Source organism: Anguilla rostrata, chromosome 12 (genome assembly GCF_018555375.3).
Source record: "Anguilla rostrata isolate EN2019 chromosome 12, ASM1855537v3, whole genome shotgun sequence".
NCBI lineage: Eukaryota > Metazoa > Chordata > Actinopteri > Anguilliformes > Anguillidae > Anguilla > Anguilla rostrata.
The window spans coordinates 40,833,322-40,850,387 of NC_057944.1; the positions used below are offsets into that span (position 1 = coordinate 40,833,322).

At 51.5% G+C, this 17,066-nt stretch overlaps 1 protein-coding gene across 2 annotated transcripts in view; it reads right to left on the bottom strand.

Moving 5' to 3' along the window:
- schip1 (schwannomin interacting protein 1) overlaps positions 1-17,066 on the bottom strand; it is a 247,376-nt gene that overhangs the window by 203,608 nt on the left and 26,702 nt on the right. The window contains exon 1 of one of the 2 annotated variants that reach the window (XM_064303276.1): positions 6,984-7,212. The exons of the other annotated variant lie outside the window; for it this stretch is intronic. The gene's annotated coding sequence lies outside the window, so the exon portion shown is untranslated. Of the gene's footprint in view, positions 1-6,983; positions 7,213-17,066 lie in introns of those variants that run through there. 2 annotated transcript variants of the gene reach the window in all.

The following is a 17,066-nucleotide window of genomic DNA, read 5'->3' on the forward strand; positions in this document are numbered from 1 at the left end:
CACGTATTTACATGTGTTAAAAAATATTACCAAATTAACAGACTGAAAAAGGTCTCTCACCAAGTATTCGCTTACCCATAATCAAAAGTCCTGAACAAACGTGAAATACACGATGTAAGCCCACTGCAGACTGCGAGAGCTACTAGGAATATAGAGCTTTTACGCAAGCCTTTGCGCGACACAAACGGAACCAGTGGAGACACCCTACGCGCCGTGCTGCTTCGCCCTGCTGCTTTTACGCGACGCTTACGCGACGCGTGCGGTGGGTGCCCGGCTTTAGATACACACACTCTCAGGTACACTCTCTACTCTCAGGTACACACACTCAGGTACACACTCTCCACTCTCAGATACACACACACACGCAGGTACACATTCTCCACTCTGAGGTACAAACACTCAGGAAACAGGAAAGGGCCATCCGCAAAATGTTAGGGATTCACAGAATTGTCTAATAATAGCCCAAACCATGAAAAAACAGCCCCAGACTAAGGGGTGTCCAGATACCTTTGGCCATATAGTGTATGTAGACAGGTGTGTGCACAGGTATGTACACAGGGGTCTGAGGAGAGGCCCAAACAAGGCTCAGTCCACCCTGCTACAGCTCCAAAACTCTGTCTGCAATAATGCAATATTATCACAACATTACGATCGCAAAAATAACTTTCACTGTTAAATTTCCCAAATTATTTTGTCAAGAGGGGGAAAAATTAGACCATTGATTAATCTCTTAATTTAAGAAATGTGTTAATTCATTTACTCTCCATATCTCTCAGGGAGAGTAATTTTGTAATTTTAATATGTATGTAAATTGTTTCACACAATTACTGATCTACATGTGATTGTTATCAGTGAAGTAATTTGAGGAATAAATAGTCCTAAAAGTCAGGGGATTGAAAAGGGGGGTTTGAATGGTAAAAGGGGAATTTATTGACACACACACATGGTAAACCACACACACGCACACAAAACACAACCCCCCATACACACACGCACACACACACCCATACACACACACCCACACGCTTACACCCACACAGACACCTGCACACCCACACGCATACCTCCACACACACGCACACACACACACACGCACACAAAACAACCCCTATACACACTCACACACACCCACACGCATACACCCACACACACACCTACACACCCACATGCACACACACACCCACGTATACATACACGCACACACACACACACACGCATGGACACACACACACACTCACACTAACACAACCCCTATACACACACACACACACACACACACGTATACACACGCATGCACGCGCACACACAGACACGCACGCACGCACGCACACACTCACAGTACAGTAAACCCCAGTTTGTGCAATCTCCCCTGGGCACAGCCCTAAGCAGAGACAGAGCCCAGAAACACAGGGGACAGGACGGCGGAGGGGATTGGGGTTTCTGCCACTAAACTGAAGTGCTTTACAGACACAGAGCAGCACAGGGACACAGAGCAGCACAGGACAGCACAGAGACACAGGGAAGCACAGAGACACAGAGCAGCACAGGGCAGCACAGAAGCACAGGGAAGCACAGGGCAGCACAGAAGCACAGGGAAGCACAGGGCAGCACAGAGACACAGGGCAGCACAGGGAAGCACAGAGACAGAGACACAGACACAGAGCAGCACAGTGTAGCACAGGGCAGCACAGAGACACAGAGCAGCACAGGGCAGCACAGAGACACAGGGAAGCACAGAGACAGAGACACAGAGCAGCACAGGGAAGCACAGGGCAGCACAGAGACACAGGGAAGCACAGAGACACAGGGCAGCACAGGGAAGCACAGAGACAGAGACACAGAGCAGCACAGGGCAGAAGAGACACAGAGCAGCACAGAGACACAGTGTAGCACAGGGCAGCACAGAGACACAGTGTAGCACAGGGAAGCACAGAGACAGAGACACAGAGCAGCACAGAGACACAGTGTAGCACAGGGCAGCACAGAGACACAGAGCAGCACAGCAGTAGGCTGGAGAGGAGGAACAGCACGCACAGCTACAGACAGACTCTCTGCAGCACTGATCAGCAGCCCCGGGCTCTGCAAAGCTGAGTTATAATGCTGATCTATGGTAAGGGTTTAATCTTCCATAGGGCTGATAATAAAACACACATTAGATAAACACACGATGCGCCATGCTGCTGGAAGGAACCAGACACACGCTTACCGCCACTAACAAATCAGTGCCCGGGCAGACAGATGAACACCGAAGGGAAAAACACACAGCACTGGAGTGAGTGATTCAGTACTTCCTGATTAATCAGGAGAGGAGAGGAGACGGCCGGAGGACGAGACACCGCGGTGTTTGGAGAGGCGTTTTCACCTGCACACGCTCATCTTAGCGCTCCTCACTCACGGTCCTGCACACGCTCATCTGAGCGCCTCACTCCGGTCCTGCACACGCTCATCCGAGCGCTCCTCCTCACGGTCCGCACACGCTCATCCGAGCGCTCCTCACTCACGGTCCTGCACACGCTCATCTGAGCGCTCCTCACTCACGGACCTGCACACGCTCATCTGAGCGCTCCTCACTCACGGTCCTGCACACGCTCATCTGAGCGCTCCTCACTCACGGTCCTGCACACGCTCATCTGAGCGCTCCTCACTCACGGTCCTGCACACGCTCATCCGAGCGCTCCTCACTCACGGTCCTGCACACGCTCATCTGAGCGCTCCTCACTCACGGTCCTGCACACGCTCATCTGAGCGCTCCTCACTCACGGTCCTGCACACGCTCATCCGAGCGCCCCTCACTCACGGTCCTGCACACGCTCATCTGAGCGCTCCTCACTCACGGTCCTGCACACGCTCATCTGAGCGCTCCTCACTCACGGTCCTGCACACGCTCATCTGAGCGCTCCTCACTCACGGTCCTGCACACGCTCATCTGAGCGCTCCTCACTCACGGTCCTGTAACTAAGGGCTTTTTAAGTAGCATTGATCACTGAGTCTCCCAGCAAGGCCCCAACCCGGCTGCTGGAGTCTAAATGATCACATCACACATTTCCCTGCACCGGAGAGAGGGAGACGGACTGCACTCAGCGACTGAGTCATGCATTACACGTTTATCACATGCAAAACGTACCAGGGCCTTTGTGCAACCAGCGTATTATAAGGTTCCCTCAAAGCTGCAGGCTTTAGTGACAGAACCCAAAAGAGGCCTGTATCTCAGCTTTACACAGCACAGAACCCTAAAGAGGCCTGTATCTCAGCTTTACACAGCACAGAACCCTAAAGAGGCCTGTATCTCAGCTTTACACAGCACAGGACCCTAAACAGGCCTGTATCTCAGCATTTTACACAGCACAGAACCCTAAAAAGGCCTGTATCTCAGCTTTACACAGCACAGAACCCTAAAGAGGCCTGTATCTCAGCTTTACACAGCACAGAACCCTAAAGAGGCCTGTATCTCAGCTTTACACAGCACAGGACCCTAAAGAGGCCTGTATCTCAGTGCTTTACACTGCACAGAACCCTAAAGAGGCCTGTATCTCAGTGCTTTACACTGCACAGAACCCTAAAGAGGCCTGTATCTCAGTGCTTTACACTGCACAGAACCCTAAAGAGGCCTGTATCTCAGTGCTTTACACAGCACAGAACCCTAAAGAGGCCTGTATCTCAGTGCTTTACACAGCACAGAACCCTAAAGAGGCCTGTATCTCAGTGCTTTACACAGCACAGAACCCTAAAGAGGCCTGTATCTCAGTGCTTTACACAGCACAGAACCCTAAAGAGGCCTGTATCTCAGCTTTACACTGCACAGAACCCTAAAGAGGCCTGTATCTCAGCTTTACACTGCACAGAACCCTAAACAGGCCTGTATCTCAGCTTTACACAGCACAGAACCCTAAAGAGGCCTGTATCTCAGCTTTACACAGCACAGAGCCCTAAAGAGGCCTGTATCTCAGCTTTACACAGCTCCGCAGTGTGGACTGGCTCCATAAACAGGGCCTTAAATCTGCCTCCGAATCCCTTCCACACAAAACACACACATACGCACGTGCACACACAGAATAACTGCACATAAATCAGTATCATTGTTTCATAATGGGTTGTAAATTACTTTTAAAATTGTCTCATGGCTTGCGGTGCAGTGATATGATTTTAATGAAAGGTCATAAACCAGGTGATAAATTCTGCCCTTTGCGTCCCCCGCTCCCTGGCGCTGAGCAGCGGGGTGCGTTAGCGGTCCCAGCGCTGGCGTTTAGAGGTTTTAAAAGTGCAAATCGCCGGGACGAATTTCCCAAACATTTCCCTCGCTTTTCTCTCTTTGTGCACACGTCACTTCTAATTAAGTAAATCTGCATTTGCATGAAAAAGCAAAGTTACAATGGATGGAAAGTTTAATTCACATTTCACCGTTATTAGAAAGGGCCGAGAGAATGACAAAAAGAGAGGGGGAGATAGAGAGGGAGAGAGAGAGAGAGAGAGAGAAAGGAAGAAAGCGAGAGAAAGCGTGAGAGAGAGAGGGACAGAGAGAGAGAGAGAGAGGAAGTGCGAGAGAGAGAGAAAGAGAGAGAGACGGAGACTGCCCAGAAAACCTGCTGAATAAATCTGCACAATTGCGACCCAATGTAATTAGTTTGAGAAATTAATGTGATATTAATGAATAAGAAAGAAGCAGGAGCATATGGATTTAGAGGGGAGCAGGGCTGGTTTGGGGGGGGGGGGGTGGAGTCATTACGTCAGATTTATGTGCTGCTGATATTTACAGCTTTAATAAGATCCCTGTAAAGCAGCCGTGGCATAGCTGGGAGGCAGGCAGGCTGTGTCAGCAATATCCACCGCCAGCGCGAGCTGCTCTGCATACGCCAGGCGCTAACACAAACAGGAAGCAGCGCTAAATCACGCTAACACACACAGGAAGCAGCGCTAAATCACGCTAACACACACAGGAAGCAGCGCTAAATCACGGTAACACACACAGGAAGCAGCGCTAAATCACGGTAACACACACAGGAAGCAGCGCTAAATCACGCTAACACACACAGGAAGCAGCGCTAAATCACGCTCACACACACAGGAAGCAGCGCTAAATCACGCTCACACAAACAGGAAGCAGCGCTAAATCACGCTCACACACACAGGAAGCAGCGCTAAATCACGCTAACACACACAGGAAGCAGCGCTAAATCACGCTAACACACACAGGAAGCAGCGCTAAATCACGCTAACACACACAGGAAGCAGCGCTAAATCACGCTAACACACACAGGAAGCAGCGCTAAATCACGCTAACACACACAGGAAGCAGCGCTAAATCACGCTCACACAAACAGGAAGCAGCGCTAAATCACGCTAACACACACAGGAAGCAGCGCTAAATCACGCTAACACACACAGGAAGCAGCGCTAAATCACGCTAACACACACAGGAAGCAGTGCTAAATCACGCTAACACACACAGGAAGCAGCGCTAAATCACGCTAACACACACAGGAAGCAGCGCTAAATCACGCTAACACACACAGGAAGCAGCGCTAAATCACGCTAACACACACAGGAAGCAGCGCTAAATCACGCTAACACACACAGGAAGCAGCGCTAAATCACGCTAACACAAACAGGAAGCAGCGCTAAATCACGCTAACACACACAGAGCAGTGCTAAATCACGCTAACACACACAGGAAGCAGCGCTAAATCACGCTCACACAAACAGGAAGCAGCGCTAAATCACGCTAACACACACATGAAGCAGCGCTAAATCACGCTAACACACACAGGAAGCAGCGCTAAATCACGCTAACACACACAGGAAGCAGTGCTAAATCACGCTAACACACACAGGAAGCAGCGCTAAATCACGCTCACACACACAGGAAGCAGCGCTAAATCACGCTCACACACACAGGAAGCAGTGCTAAATCACGCTAACACACACAGGAAGCAGCGCTAAATCACGCTCACTTAGGCCCGATCGTGTGTTAATGGGGGTCCCGGCCGGGCCGCCTGCCCCAGGCCAAACGCAGCTCTGGGCCCCAAGCCAGCAGCAGGAGGTCCTGCTGAGAAACGGGCTTTAAATGTGGCATAACTGCGGCGTTATATTCAGCTCTATAAACGACCCGAGCGCCACCTCTCCACCTCACGCAGAGCAGCTTCATCACAGCCCTGTGTGTCTGCATCCAAATGCGCTCTGCAACTGTTCGGACACGCGTGCGCTAACAGGAGAGACCTGCCCCATCACAGGCGGTGCTGTGTTTCTGATGACCTGAGTGAAACCTGACCCCCGCCCCACTGCAACTTTCATCATTACAGCCATTTTTTTTAAAACATCATCAGCATGCAATACAGCGTTGCTGGGCAACAGATCAGAAAAGAGCAGCGAGGGCACCCAGGCGTTAGTGAGCTGGGTTCAGGAGTCTGTAGACAGGTGTGTACAGGTGGTGTCGGACTGAGGGAAACAGCAGGACTACACTGGGCAGAGCTTCAGACTTAAACTGCCACAGCCACCGCTGTTTAGTTACCCCAAGGGCAGCAGGGGTGTCTAATGCCCTGCCCGTTTCTACGGGAGCCTAAACCAGTATCAGGCCAACAGGATTCCGCGCTTACATCACACCTGTGGTGCAGTCCACCGCGCTAGTCTTTCATCAGGCGCATTCCTGCGGTTTGTTTTCCTTCCAGCACAATTTAACAACAATTTAACAGCTTCGGTAACGGTCACTTGTCGGTATAATACATGTACCCTATAACAGCACGTCGGTGAATAACATGTTTTTACGTGACCGTAACGCAGAAACACGGAGATGGAGAAAATAAAGCATTCCGGGCGGGCATGGCGGTTGTGTTTACTGAGTCTACTATGGACTAAAAACATCTTAACCGTGTCAAAAAAAAAAAAAAAACAGAGGTACAAAACAATGACTTGTTTTACACGTAATAAACAACAAAACCCTGAGTTTGTTTGCTGTGTTCAGCCGAGTTTCATTTGTTTGTGTATCTTACCGGAGGAGAAGAGGGAAGCTTTTCGGCGGTGCTCAGAAAACAAAGTTGGCTTGCGCCTGCCTGTTAATTCTTCTCACGCCTGTTAAATCTTCGCGCGAGTATTTTGCTAACAGGGCGGAAAACGTTCCTTACTTTTTACTTTTATCGGTATACTAGTCTATTCTTATTTACGAGAGTGCATGCAGCTGTAGCCTATGTAATGTGTTTGCAGGCTAGTGCATCCAATTGGAAATGACGTGTACGGGCGATTTGTTCAGGTGTATTAGTAGGCTAATACGTGCATTGTGCTTCCTTAGCTCGCAAACAGCTACATTATTCTTTATGTACTAAAGTAAACCGTATTCCGTATATAGCCCAGCTGGGTGAATCAGTGGGGACAGAACCCTGATCGGGATGGAAGCTCATCTGTTCAGTTTGCAGTGGTACTGATTTAACTAGATTATTTGCTGTATAGCTATGTTTTTTGTTAGTGAATACTTACATTGTTATTCTAGTTTTGTCTATTTTTTTTATGATTTTCATGTCTGCATTTCATTTCAATTGCATTATTCAGCTGCCCCTTCCTGAGTGTACCCGTTTATGTAGCAGGATATCTGATCATCTTCACCATTATTATTGTTGATTATGCCAGAGATAATGGGGTGCAGGAGCTAATGGATGCAGCTGCCCAGTGAAAAACACAACAACTTTTAATTCTACCAAACGAGATATCGCAGATATAAAATGTTACCAAAGTACTAGGCATTATTACTTAGCAGCCTGACATGTTCGTTAACAGATGCTGCCCTGACCAACCAGAGTAAGATCGTTTAAATATTATCTGTTTACAGACTTCGTAATAAGAGATTCCTGCAAGTTGTCTTCTTTGAGAGGATCAGAATCCTGATTAGAAGTCTGAGGCTGTGTGAGTTTGGCGTCTTCTCCAGAGAGCGTGGGATGGGACGACTCTGGCTCTGCCGGAGCTATCTCACCGCTGGACTCTCCCACTGCTTCAGTGTCCAATAAGGAGCCAGCAGAGGTGTCCTTTTATGACTCAGTTGAGAGTGATCAGTCAGCTGCAGCACTTAAAGTTGCTTTTTACCACCACCCCATTCCAACCGCCCTCGTAACCCAGACCCCCCCCCAACCCCCCCAACCCCCTCACCAAATCAATTTCTGCTTAAACAGCCTGTATCGATCCTCAGTTTGTGTTTGTGGACGGGGACACAGGGGACAGTGATTGTGGTCTGGAGTACGATAATCCGGCACCATCCCAAATATCTCTGAGAACACTGATGAACCAAACCATCAGAAACCGCCCTCGACTTTAAAACACATCTTTTCCTCTCCTCTCCCCTCTCCTCTCCCTCTCTCCTCTCCTCTTCCTACATGCACAGCAATGGCCTACATGCACTGGGATGTCTACCTGCACAGGGATGATCTATATGTACAAGGATGGCATACCTGCACAGTGATGGTCTATATGTACAGGGATGGTCTACCTGCACAGTGATGGTCTATATGCACAGGGATGGCCTATATGCTCTGGGATGGTCCACCTGCACAGGGATGGCCTACCTGCACAGTGATGATCTACCTGCACAGTGATGGTCTATATGCACAGGAATGGTCTACATGCTCAGGGATGGCCTACATGCTCAGGGATGGCCTACATGCTCAGGGATGGCCTACATGCACAGGGATGGTCTATATGCACAGGGATGCTCTATATGCACAGGGATGCTCTATATGCACAGGGATGCTCTATATGCACAGGGATGGTCTACATGCACAGGGATGGCCTATATGCACAGGGATGGTCTACATGCACAGGGATGGCCTATATGCACAGGGATGGCCTACATGCACAGGGATGGCCTATATGCACAGGGATGGTCTACATGCACAGGGATGGCCTATATGCACAGGGATGGTCTACATGCACAGGGATGGTCTATATGCACAGGGATGGCCTACATGCTCAGCGATGGTCTACATGCACAGGTACAGGTACAGCAATGGCCTTTACAGGGTTCTCTCTATAGAGAGCAGCACACTGCACAAACAGCACAGCTGTGCTGGCAGCAGTGGTACATGCAGTGGGAGATATAACAGGGACCAGACTGCACACTAATGTCTCAGAGGGGAAGGCTTTGTGTTGTTACTTATGTTCTCTCTCTGTCGTGCTCGCTCTCTCCCTCTCCCTTTCTCTCTGTTCATCGCTCTCTCCCTCTCCCTTTCTCTCTGTTCATCGCTCTCTAGTTTTGTTCTTTTGGGAAAGGAGGCCGTTTAATGGTTTGCTCCAGAAAAGTTTTTTAATCGTGTTTCAGTTTTATTTTTCCCAGATTGTTGGGTTTGTTTTTCCTCTTGTTCCCCAGTTTATTCCTCTCTGCTTAAAGCATTCAAACATACAATACAATACAATAAATATTTCTGCAAAGTAAAGCAAGGCTAGGCTTATTTACCACAATGATTTTCACAACATGGACCAAAGACACATACACACACATGCACGCACACACACACGCACGTGTACACACACACACACGACGGACCACAGACAACTCAAGGACAGCATGCACCGCACGTGACACAGCAACGCGGCGCACGTGTACCCACCAAGAGGAAACGCGACGGTCACTAGCCACTGGCGCCTAAAGGATCCCCCCCCCCGCACCCTGCGTGTGACTGAGAGCAGAGCTGACTCTGAGCCACATGGCTTTGGATACGGCTGCGCGTGTTAATGAGCCAGAGGCAGAGGAGGATCTGTGGAACGAGCTTGTTTAATGTGCAACCGCGTTTCCCCCACCCAGGATCACATCCCCACTGCTACCCCACAGCCTGATCACATCCCCACTGTTACCCCACATCCCCACAGCCTGATCACATCCGCACTGTTACCCCACAGCCTGATCACAACCCCACTACTACCCCACAGCCTGATCACATCCCCACTGATCACATCCGCACTGTTACCCCACAGCCTGATCACAACCCCACTACTACCCCACAGCCTGATCACATCCACACTGTTACCCCACAGCCTAATCACAACCCCACTACTACCCCACATCCCCACAGCCTGATCACATCCCTACTGCTACTCCACATCCCCACAGCCTGATCACATCCCCACTGTTACTCCACAGCCTGATCACAACCCCACTACTACCCCACATCCCCACTGCTACCCCACATCCCCACAGCCTGATCACATCCGCACTGTTACTCCCACATCCCCACAGCCTGATCACATCCGCACTGTTACTCCACAGCCTGATCACAACCCCACTACTACCCCACAGCCTGATCACATCCGCACTGTTACCTCACATCCCCACAGCCTGATTACATCCCCACTGCTACCCCACAGCCTGATCACATCCCCACGCTGATCCTCCACTGACCCACAGCCTGATCACAACCCCACTACATCCCCACAGCCTGATCCACCACGTACCCCACTCCCGCTGACCACCCACTCTACCCATCCCCACAGCCTGATCACAACCCCACTGCTACCCCACATCCCCACAGCCTGATCACAACCCCACTACTACCCCACAGCCTGATCACATCCGCACTGTTACCCCACAGCCTAATCACAACCCCACTACTACCCCACATCCCCACAGCCTGATCACAACCCCACTGCTACCCCACAGCCTGATCACATCCCCACTGATCACATCCCCACAGTCTGATCACATCCCCACTGATCACAACCCCACTGCTATATCATGCTGCTGCTGCTCTCTTGCAGCCCAAACCGTGGTAACCTGAGGGCTGCAGGACTGAGGGAGCCCAATACCTGGAGACTACAGCCATACTTGCAGCTTACAGCCATACCTGGAGACTACAACCATACCTGCAGACTACAGCCGTACCTGGAGACTACAGCCATACCTGGAGACTACAGCCGTACCTGCACACTGCAGCCATACCTGGAGACTACAGCCGTACCTGCACACTGCAGCCATACCTGGAGACTACAGCCATACCTGGAGACTGCAGCCATACTTGCAGACTACAGCCATACCTGGAGACTACAGCCATACTTGCAGCCTACAGCCATACCTGGAGACTACGGCCGTATCTGCAGCCTATGGGCATCATGGCCTCCCCTACCTGCACTTACTTAAACAATCCAACTACAAAAACACCAAAGAAAGGGAGAGTAAGCACGTTATACATCATCTGCAACTTTGGTTTATTTCATCTTTCTTTTGATGTTGTTTTGGAAAGTGCTTTGAGTGCCATGTTTTGAAAAGCAGGATATAAATAAAGTTATTATTATTATTTTATTATTTATTATTATTATGAGCTGTGGCTGGGAGGCGAAAGGGAAAAATAAAATAAAAAACCTGGGATAATAAATAACTGCCAACCACAGAATGGAGGAACAGACTGTACTTCAGAGCTTCCAGTTTCCTGATTGGGCAGCTGCCACCCAATCGGACGCCCCCGCGTCGATGTGATTGAAAACTCTGGACGCGGTGCAGATTAATAGCAGCAGTAACCGTGTAAAGGCCACACCTTCACAAGCAGGCGCCATGGCGACGCAGCGCTGTTTTATCACGCGCTGACATTTAAAGACTCCAGCTCAGCACGCTTTTATTACCCATCACTCCCTGCTTCCCCTCGCACTAATAAATACCTCCGCATATCAGCGCAGGTGTCAGAAGCAGGTGAAGTCTTCTTTCCCGCGGACTTTAATTACGCTGGAACATTTCCATGGCAGGTCTTTGTTGTGAGTTTCATCCTGATCTGCGTCCCGACAGAGATCCTCTGGGATCTTATCACTCGCAGTTCTGAACTCCTGGGAAACTCACCCATTTGAAGGCAATACCTTTTCTTGACAGATTTTTTTTTTTGAACATTAGTAAGACTGATCTCAAATCTTCATTAGCCTTCTGGTTATTCATATTCTGTGTAATTACTGTCTCCTATGTCTCACGACCACACCAGCAGAACTGAGAAGTAAAATCAGCAGAAGATTGTTTTGCTCCTCTGACTGCTTTGACACTCAGCTTTGGGAAAACGCTTTTGCATTTTAACCAAATACATGATTATCAGCAGGAAACCCCCAAAAGCAGTCATTTAAAATGATGATGAATGCAGGAAAGATGCACCCGCCCTGTTAAACTGGCGGGAGTACTGTGACCCCCCCTGGGCCAGCTGGAAAGGGCGGACTCGGGACAGCTGTACCACTCACAGGGCGTAGCGAATCCCAGCCCCTGGTCCTGGCCTCCAGCGGAGCACTCCGAGCTCAAACATGCCGCTCACACATCCCCACAGCCTGATCACATCCCTACTGCTACCCCACATCCCCACAGCCTGATCACATCCCTACTGCTACCCCACATCCCCACAGTCTGTTCACATCCCTACTGCTACCCCACATCCCCACAGCCTGATCACATCCCTACTGCTACCCCACATCCCCACAGTCTGTTCACATCCCTACTGCTACCCCAAATCCCCAGTCTGATCACATCCCTACTGCTACCCCACACCCCCACAGCTTGATCACATCCCTACTGCTACCCCACACCCCCACAGCCTGTTCACATCCCCACAGCCTGATCACATCCCCTCTGCTACCCCACATCCCCACAGCCTGATCACATACCTGCTGCTACCCCACATCCCCACAGCATGATCACATCCCTACTGCTCCAGTGGAGCGCTCAGAGCTCAAACATCAATAATTCAGGGAAGTAGCGCTGCCTTGCTCAGTCCGGGGAAAATCCATCTCCTGATGTCATCCGCTTTAATGTACGCTGGCGCCCGTGGCTGCTCCCAGCATCCTCTGCTGCACCTCACTCTGATCCTGACGGGCAGGCTCCTGCTGCCTGACATCATCGCCACGGGAACGAAAGCCACCGGGATGGGGAGGAGAGAGGCTCCGCCCCCGAGCCCCGTCCACCAAGCCCTGCCCACATTCCCTTCAGCTTTGTCCCCCCCCGCCCCGCACCACATGGTTACATTACTCTTATGATGTCATAATGGCCTCTCCCCCTGAACGTTCCAGAGCTGGGCCGACGTGGTTCTCTGTGGCTAATGACAGCATTAATACATGCCCATTGATCAACGGCTGTCAAAGCGCAAGAGAGGAAGGAGAAGAAGAAGAAGAAGAAATAAATCAAAGCACTGCTGGGGGAGGGGGGTGGGGGTGGGGGGGGTAAAAGGCAGAAAGAAGCAGATCTGACAGAGATCAGGGTATTTAGATTAGGACATGAAAGAACAGAGAGGTACAAAGAGAGAGAAAGAGAGAGAGGGGTGCTCACATGAGAGAGGGATGACTGCAGTTCTGCTCACGCAGAAACAAGGGAAGAGGGGAGATACCCCTGAGGCGCCACCAGGAGTCACAAACTCCCTCCGCCCGACGCACAGCCAGCGCTCCAACCAGAGCCAGCGCTCCAACCACAGCCAACCACAGCCAGCGCTCCAACCACAGCCAGCCACAGCCAGCGCTCCAACGCACAGCCAGCGCTCCAACCACAGCCAGCACTCCAACCACAGCCAGCGCTCCAACCACAGCCAGCCACAGCCAGCGCTCCAACCACAGCCAGCGCTCCAACCACAGCCAGCCACAGCCAGCGCTCCAACGCACAGCCAACGCTCCAACCACAGCCAGCGCTCCAACCACAGCCAGCGCTCCAACGCACAGCCAGCACTCCGATGCACAGCCAGCGCACAGCCAGCGCTCCAACCGCAGCCAGCGCTCCGATGCACAGCCAGCATTCCAACGCACAGCCAGCGCTCCAACGCACAGCCAGCGCTCCAACCACAGCCAGCGCTCCAACGCACAGCCAGCGCTCCAACCACAGCCAGCGCTCCAACCGCAGCCAGCGCTCCAACCGCAGCCAGCGCTCCAACCACAGCCCCAACCACAGCCAGCGCTCCAACCACAGCCAGCGCTCCAACGCACAGCCAGCGCTCCGATGCACAGCCAGCGCTCCAACCACAGTCAGCGCTCCAACCAACCACAGCCAGCGCTCCAACCACAGTCAGCGCTCCAACCAACCACAGCCAGCGCTCCAACCACAGCCAGCACTCCAACCACAGCCAGCGCACAGCCAGCGCTCCAACCACAGCCGCTCACAACCGCCCTGTTTGCTTCAGGTCTTGTGCGCATAAAATCAAGCATTCCGGCGAATTAAAATATCCCTGTTCCAGGAACACACGCCCCTCTGGCGCTTTGGGCGAGTACTGCGCGGGCGCGGTTCCAAACCAGCGCTTTATCTCACGTCCCGCGCGCTACGGAGGGAGAGACGCAAAAATCAAGGCACAATAAAAAAGCAGTGCGGAGGTTTCATTTTCAGAGAGAGAGAGTTGGCACGATGCAGTCCTTTATATTGTTAATGTAGCATATTAATTCAAAATCCCTTTGGCAAGGAGGAACAAAAATTAAAATTTAATTCACTCTCAAATGCTCTCCTCACACTAATCAGCAGCAAAGCGAGCGGTAATTAGTGTCGTTACAGAACAAACTGGGAGCCATTGAGATGCAGAGACTGTATCCTGCTTCAAACGGGGGATCCAGCTCTCCACCAACCTCGACCTCTCCAAGGCAAAGCCCCTCTGCAAACACACTCCCCAACTCTCACCGTGAACTGCAGCTGATCCAGGACTGACAAGTGTGTCACTCCTCTCACTTACTGTGTGTGTGTGTGTGTGTGTGTGTGTGCGCACGCGTGTGTGTATTTTTGTGTGTGTGTGTGTAATCCGTGTGTGCGCGTGCGTGTGTATTTCTGTAGGGGGATGACTCCTGGTCTTATTCTGTCCTCTCTCTCACTCCTCTCTTTCACACACAGTGCTGAATGTTAATTGCATTCTCTGTCATCCAAAACATTACTGAAAATGCTTTCCCACTTCAATAGAGGAGACACAGTCTCCATTCACACTTACACAGACTCACGCACACGACACCACACACACACACACACACACACACAGCTACACAGGCACACACACCCTTCCAGATTCCGGGCCCCATGTCACCCCCCCCCCCCCCCCCCCGAGCAGACATTACAGCCACGGCTGAACTGACCATAACACATTTCATCCTCTCTGTATCACTATCTTCGCTCTCTATATCTCTCTCTTTACTTCCTTCAGTCTCTCTCTGTCCCCAGTGTCTTCCTCTCCCCTCCTTTCTCTCTCTCCCTCCCTCCCTCTCTCGCCCCATCAGTGCAGAGAGGGCTGCTGTTCTGACAGTAATGCTGAGGGCACGTGCAGTCTGTCTCTGTATCGCTGAGAAAAATGGCACTTACAGGATAAACAGAAACCCTACAGAGCAGAGGATCGGATCAGGAGGCCAGGCCTCTCCCACCCCACCCCAGGCCGAGGCGCGGGAGCCCTGGGGAGGAGGGGGGGGGGGGGCGCACAGGTGTGTATCAGTCTCTCAGGTGATGTGCAGTGGGAGTCTCCCCCCCCCGCAGACAGACAGGATCAGGCGGGCCTGCTCTGCAGTTCAGTCACGCAGACCAACACAACTGCAGGGACTCAGCACTACACTCCTCCTTCATTTCAGCTGTCTATCCCTCTGCCTCGGAGAACAGCAGGAGCACAGGCGCATCGCACACTGAGGGGGGGGAGGGGGGGGACGGGGGGGCAGGGGGCAAGTTGTCTTAGGGACTACAAACCTCTAGAGTTCAGAGCTACTACTGCCAGAAAGGAGAGAGAGGGAGAGAGAGAGAGAGAGAGAGAGGGAGAGGGAGAGGGAGAGAGAGAGAAAGAGAGCGAGAGAGAGAGAGAGGGAGAGAGAGAGAAAGAGAGAGAGGGAGAGGGAGAGGGAGAGAAAGAGAGCGAGAGAGAGAGAGGGAGAGAGAGAGAAGAGAGAGAGGGAGAGAGAGAAAGAGAGAGAGAGAAAGAGAGGGAGAGAGTTCTGGCTGCTCTTGAGCTCAGTAGTAATGAGAGCCCATATTTAGCAGCAGTGTTCAGGGTTCAGTTAGTGTCACACATCCAGCTAGCGCCTCTCTCTCTCTATCTCTGTCTCAGTCTACCACACTCTCCCTCTCTCCATCTGCCCCCCCCCCCGCCTTTACTCTCTCAGGCTTCTAACTGTAGTCCTCTCTCTCTCTCTCTCTCTCTCTCTCTCTCTATTTCAATTCAAATGCTTTATTGGCATGACATATTTCAAAATACACATTGCCAAAGCATAGTGATAACAAAGCGCAATCATAGTAACACAGCACCCCTGTGCATGAGCGTGTGTGAACTGATCCTCCAACAAAACACAGGCTGTGAGCCGCAGGCAGTGGCGGCATGTCTACTGAGAACAGCTGGAGAGCTGAGCCAATCACGGTAGGACATACTAAGAGATGTGGGTCTGTGAGCCAATCCCGACAAGTCTTACTGAGAGATGTGGGGCTGAGAGCCAATCCCAGAATGTCTTACTCAAAGGCGTGGGGCTGTGAGCCAATCGCAGCATGTCTTACAGAGGGATGTGGGGCTATGAGCCAGTCCCGGCTGGTCTTACAGGCAGTGAGTCGTACGGTGGTAAAGCGCTGCCCTCCTCTCCAGAGCAGGGGCAGCCGGCAGGTAATCTCCACAATGTGTATTGATTAGATGTTGTAACCTATTACAGTAATTATGGCCTGCAGCTCAGAGCTGATCAGATTTAATGTAGGCAGCTCCAGTTTATCAAGCTGCTGTGACAGGCAGGGAGGAGCACATCACACACTGATGAAGAGCCTCATCACCATCCCCCCAGCCCCCCCCAGCCCCCCCAGCGCCACCCAGCCCCCCAGCGTCCCCCAGCACCCCCCATTTTCTGATGCTTCATCCCTCTGAGGGCGAGGTTTGAGGGGCTAACCCTAAAACTTCTTCTGAGCAAGACGAGGACAGCTCCTCTCTTCCCTCTCTCTCTCTCTCTCTCTCACACACACACACACACACTGCACTCACTATCTCCTCTCTCACACACACACACACACACACTGCACTCACTATCTCTCTCTCTCACACACACACACACACACATTACACTCTCTCTCTCACACAAACACACACACACACACTACACTCTCTCACACCAACACAGCACAGACATGCACACACACACACACACACACAGCACAGACACACATGCACACA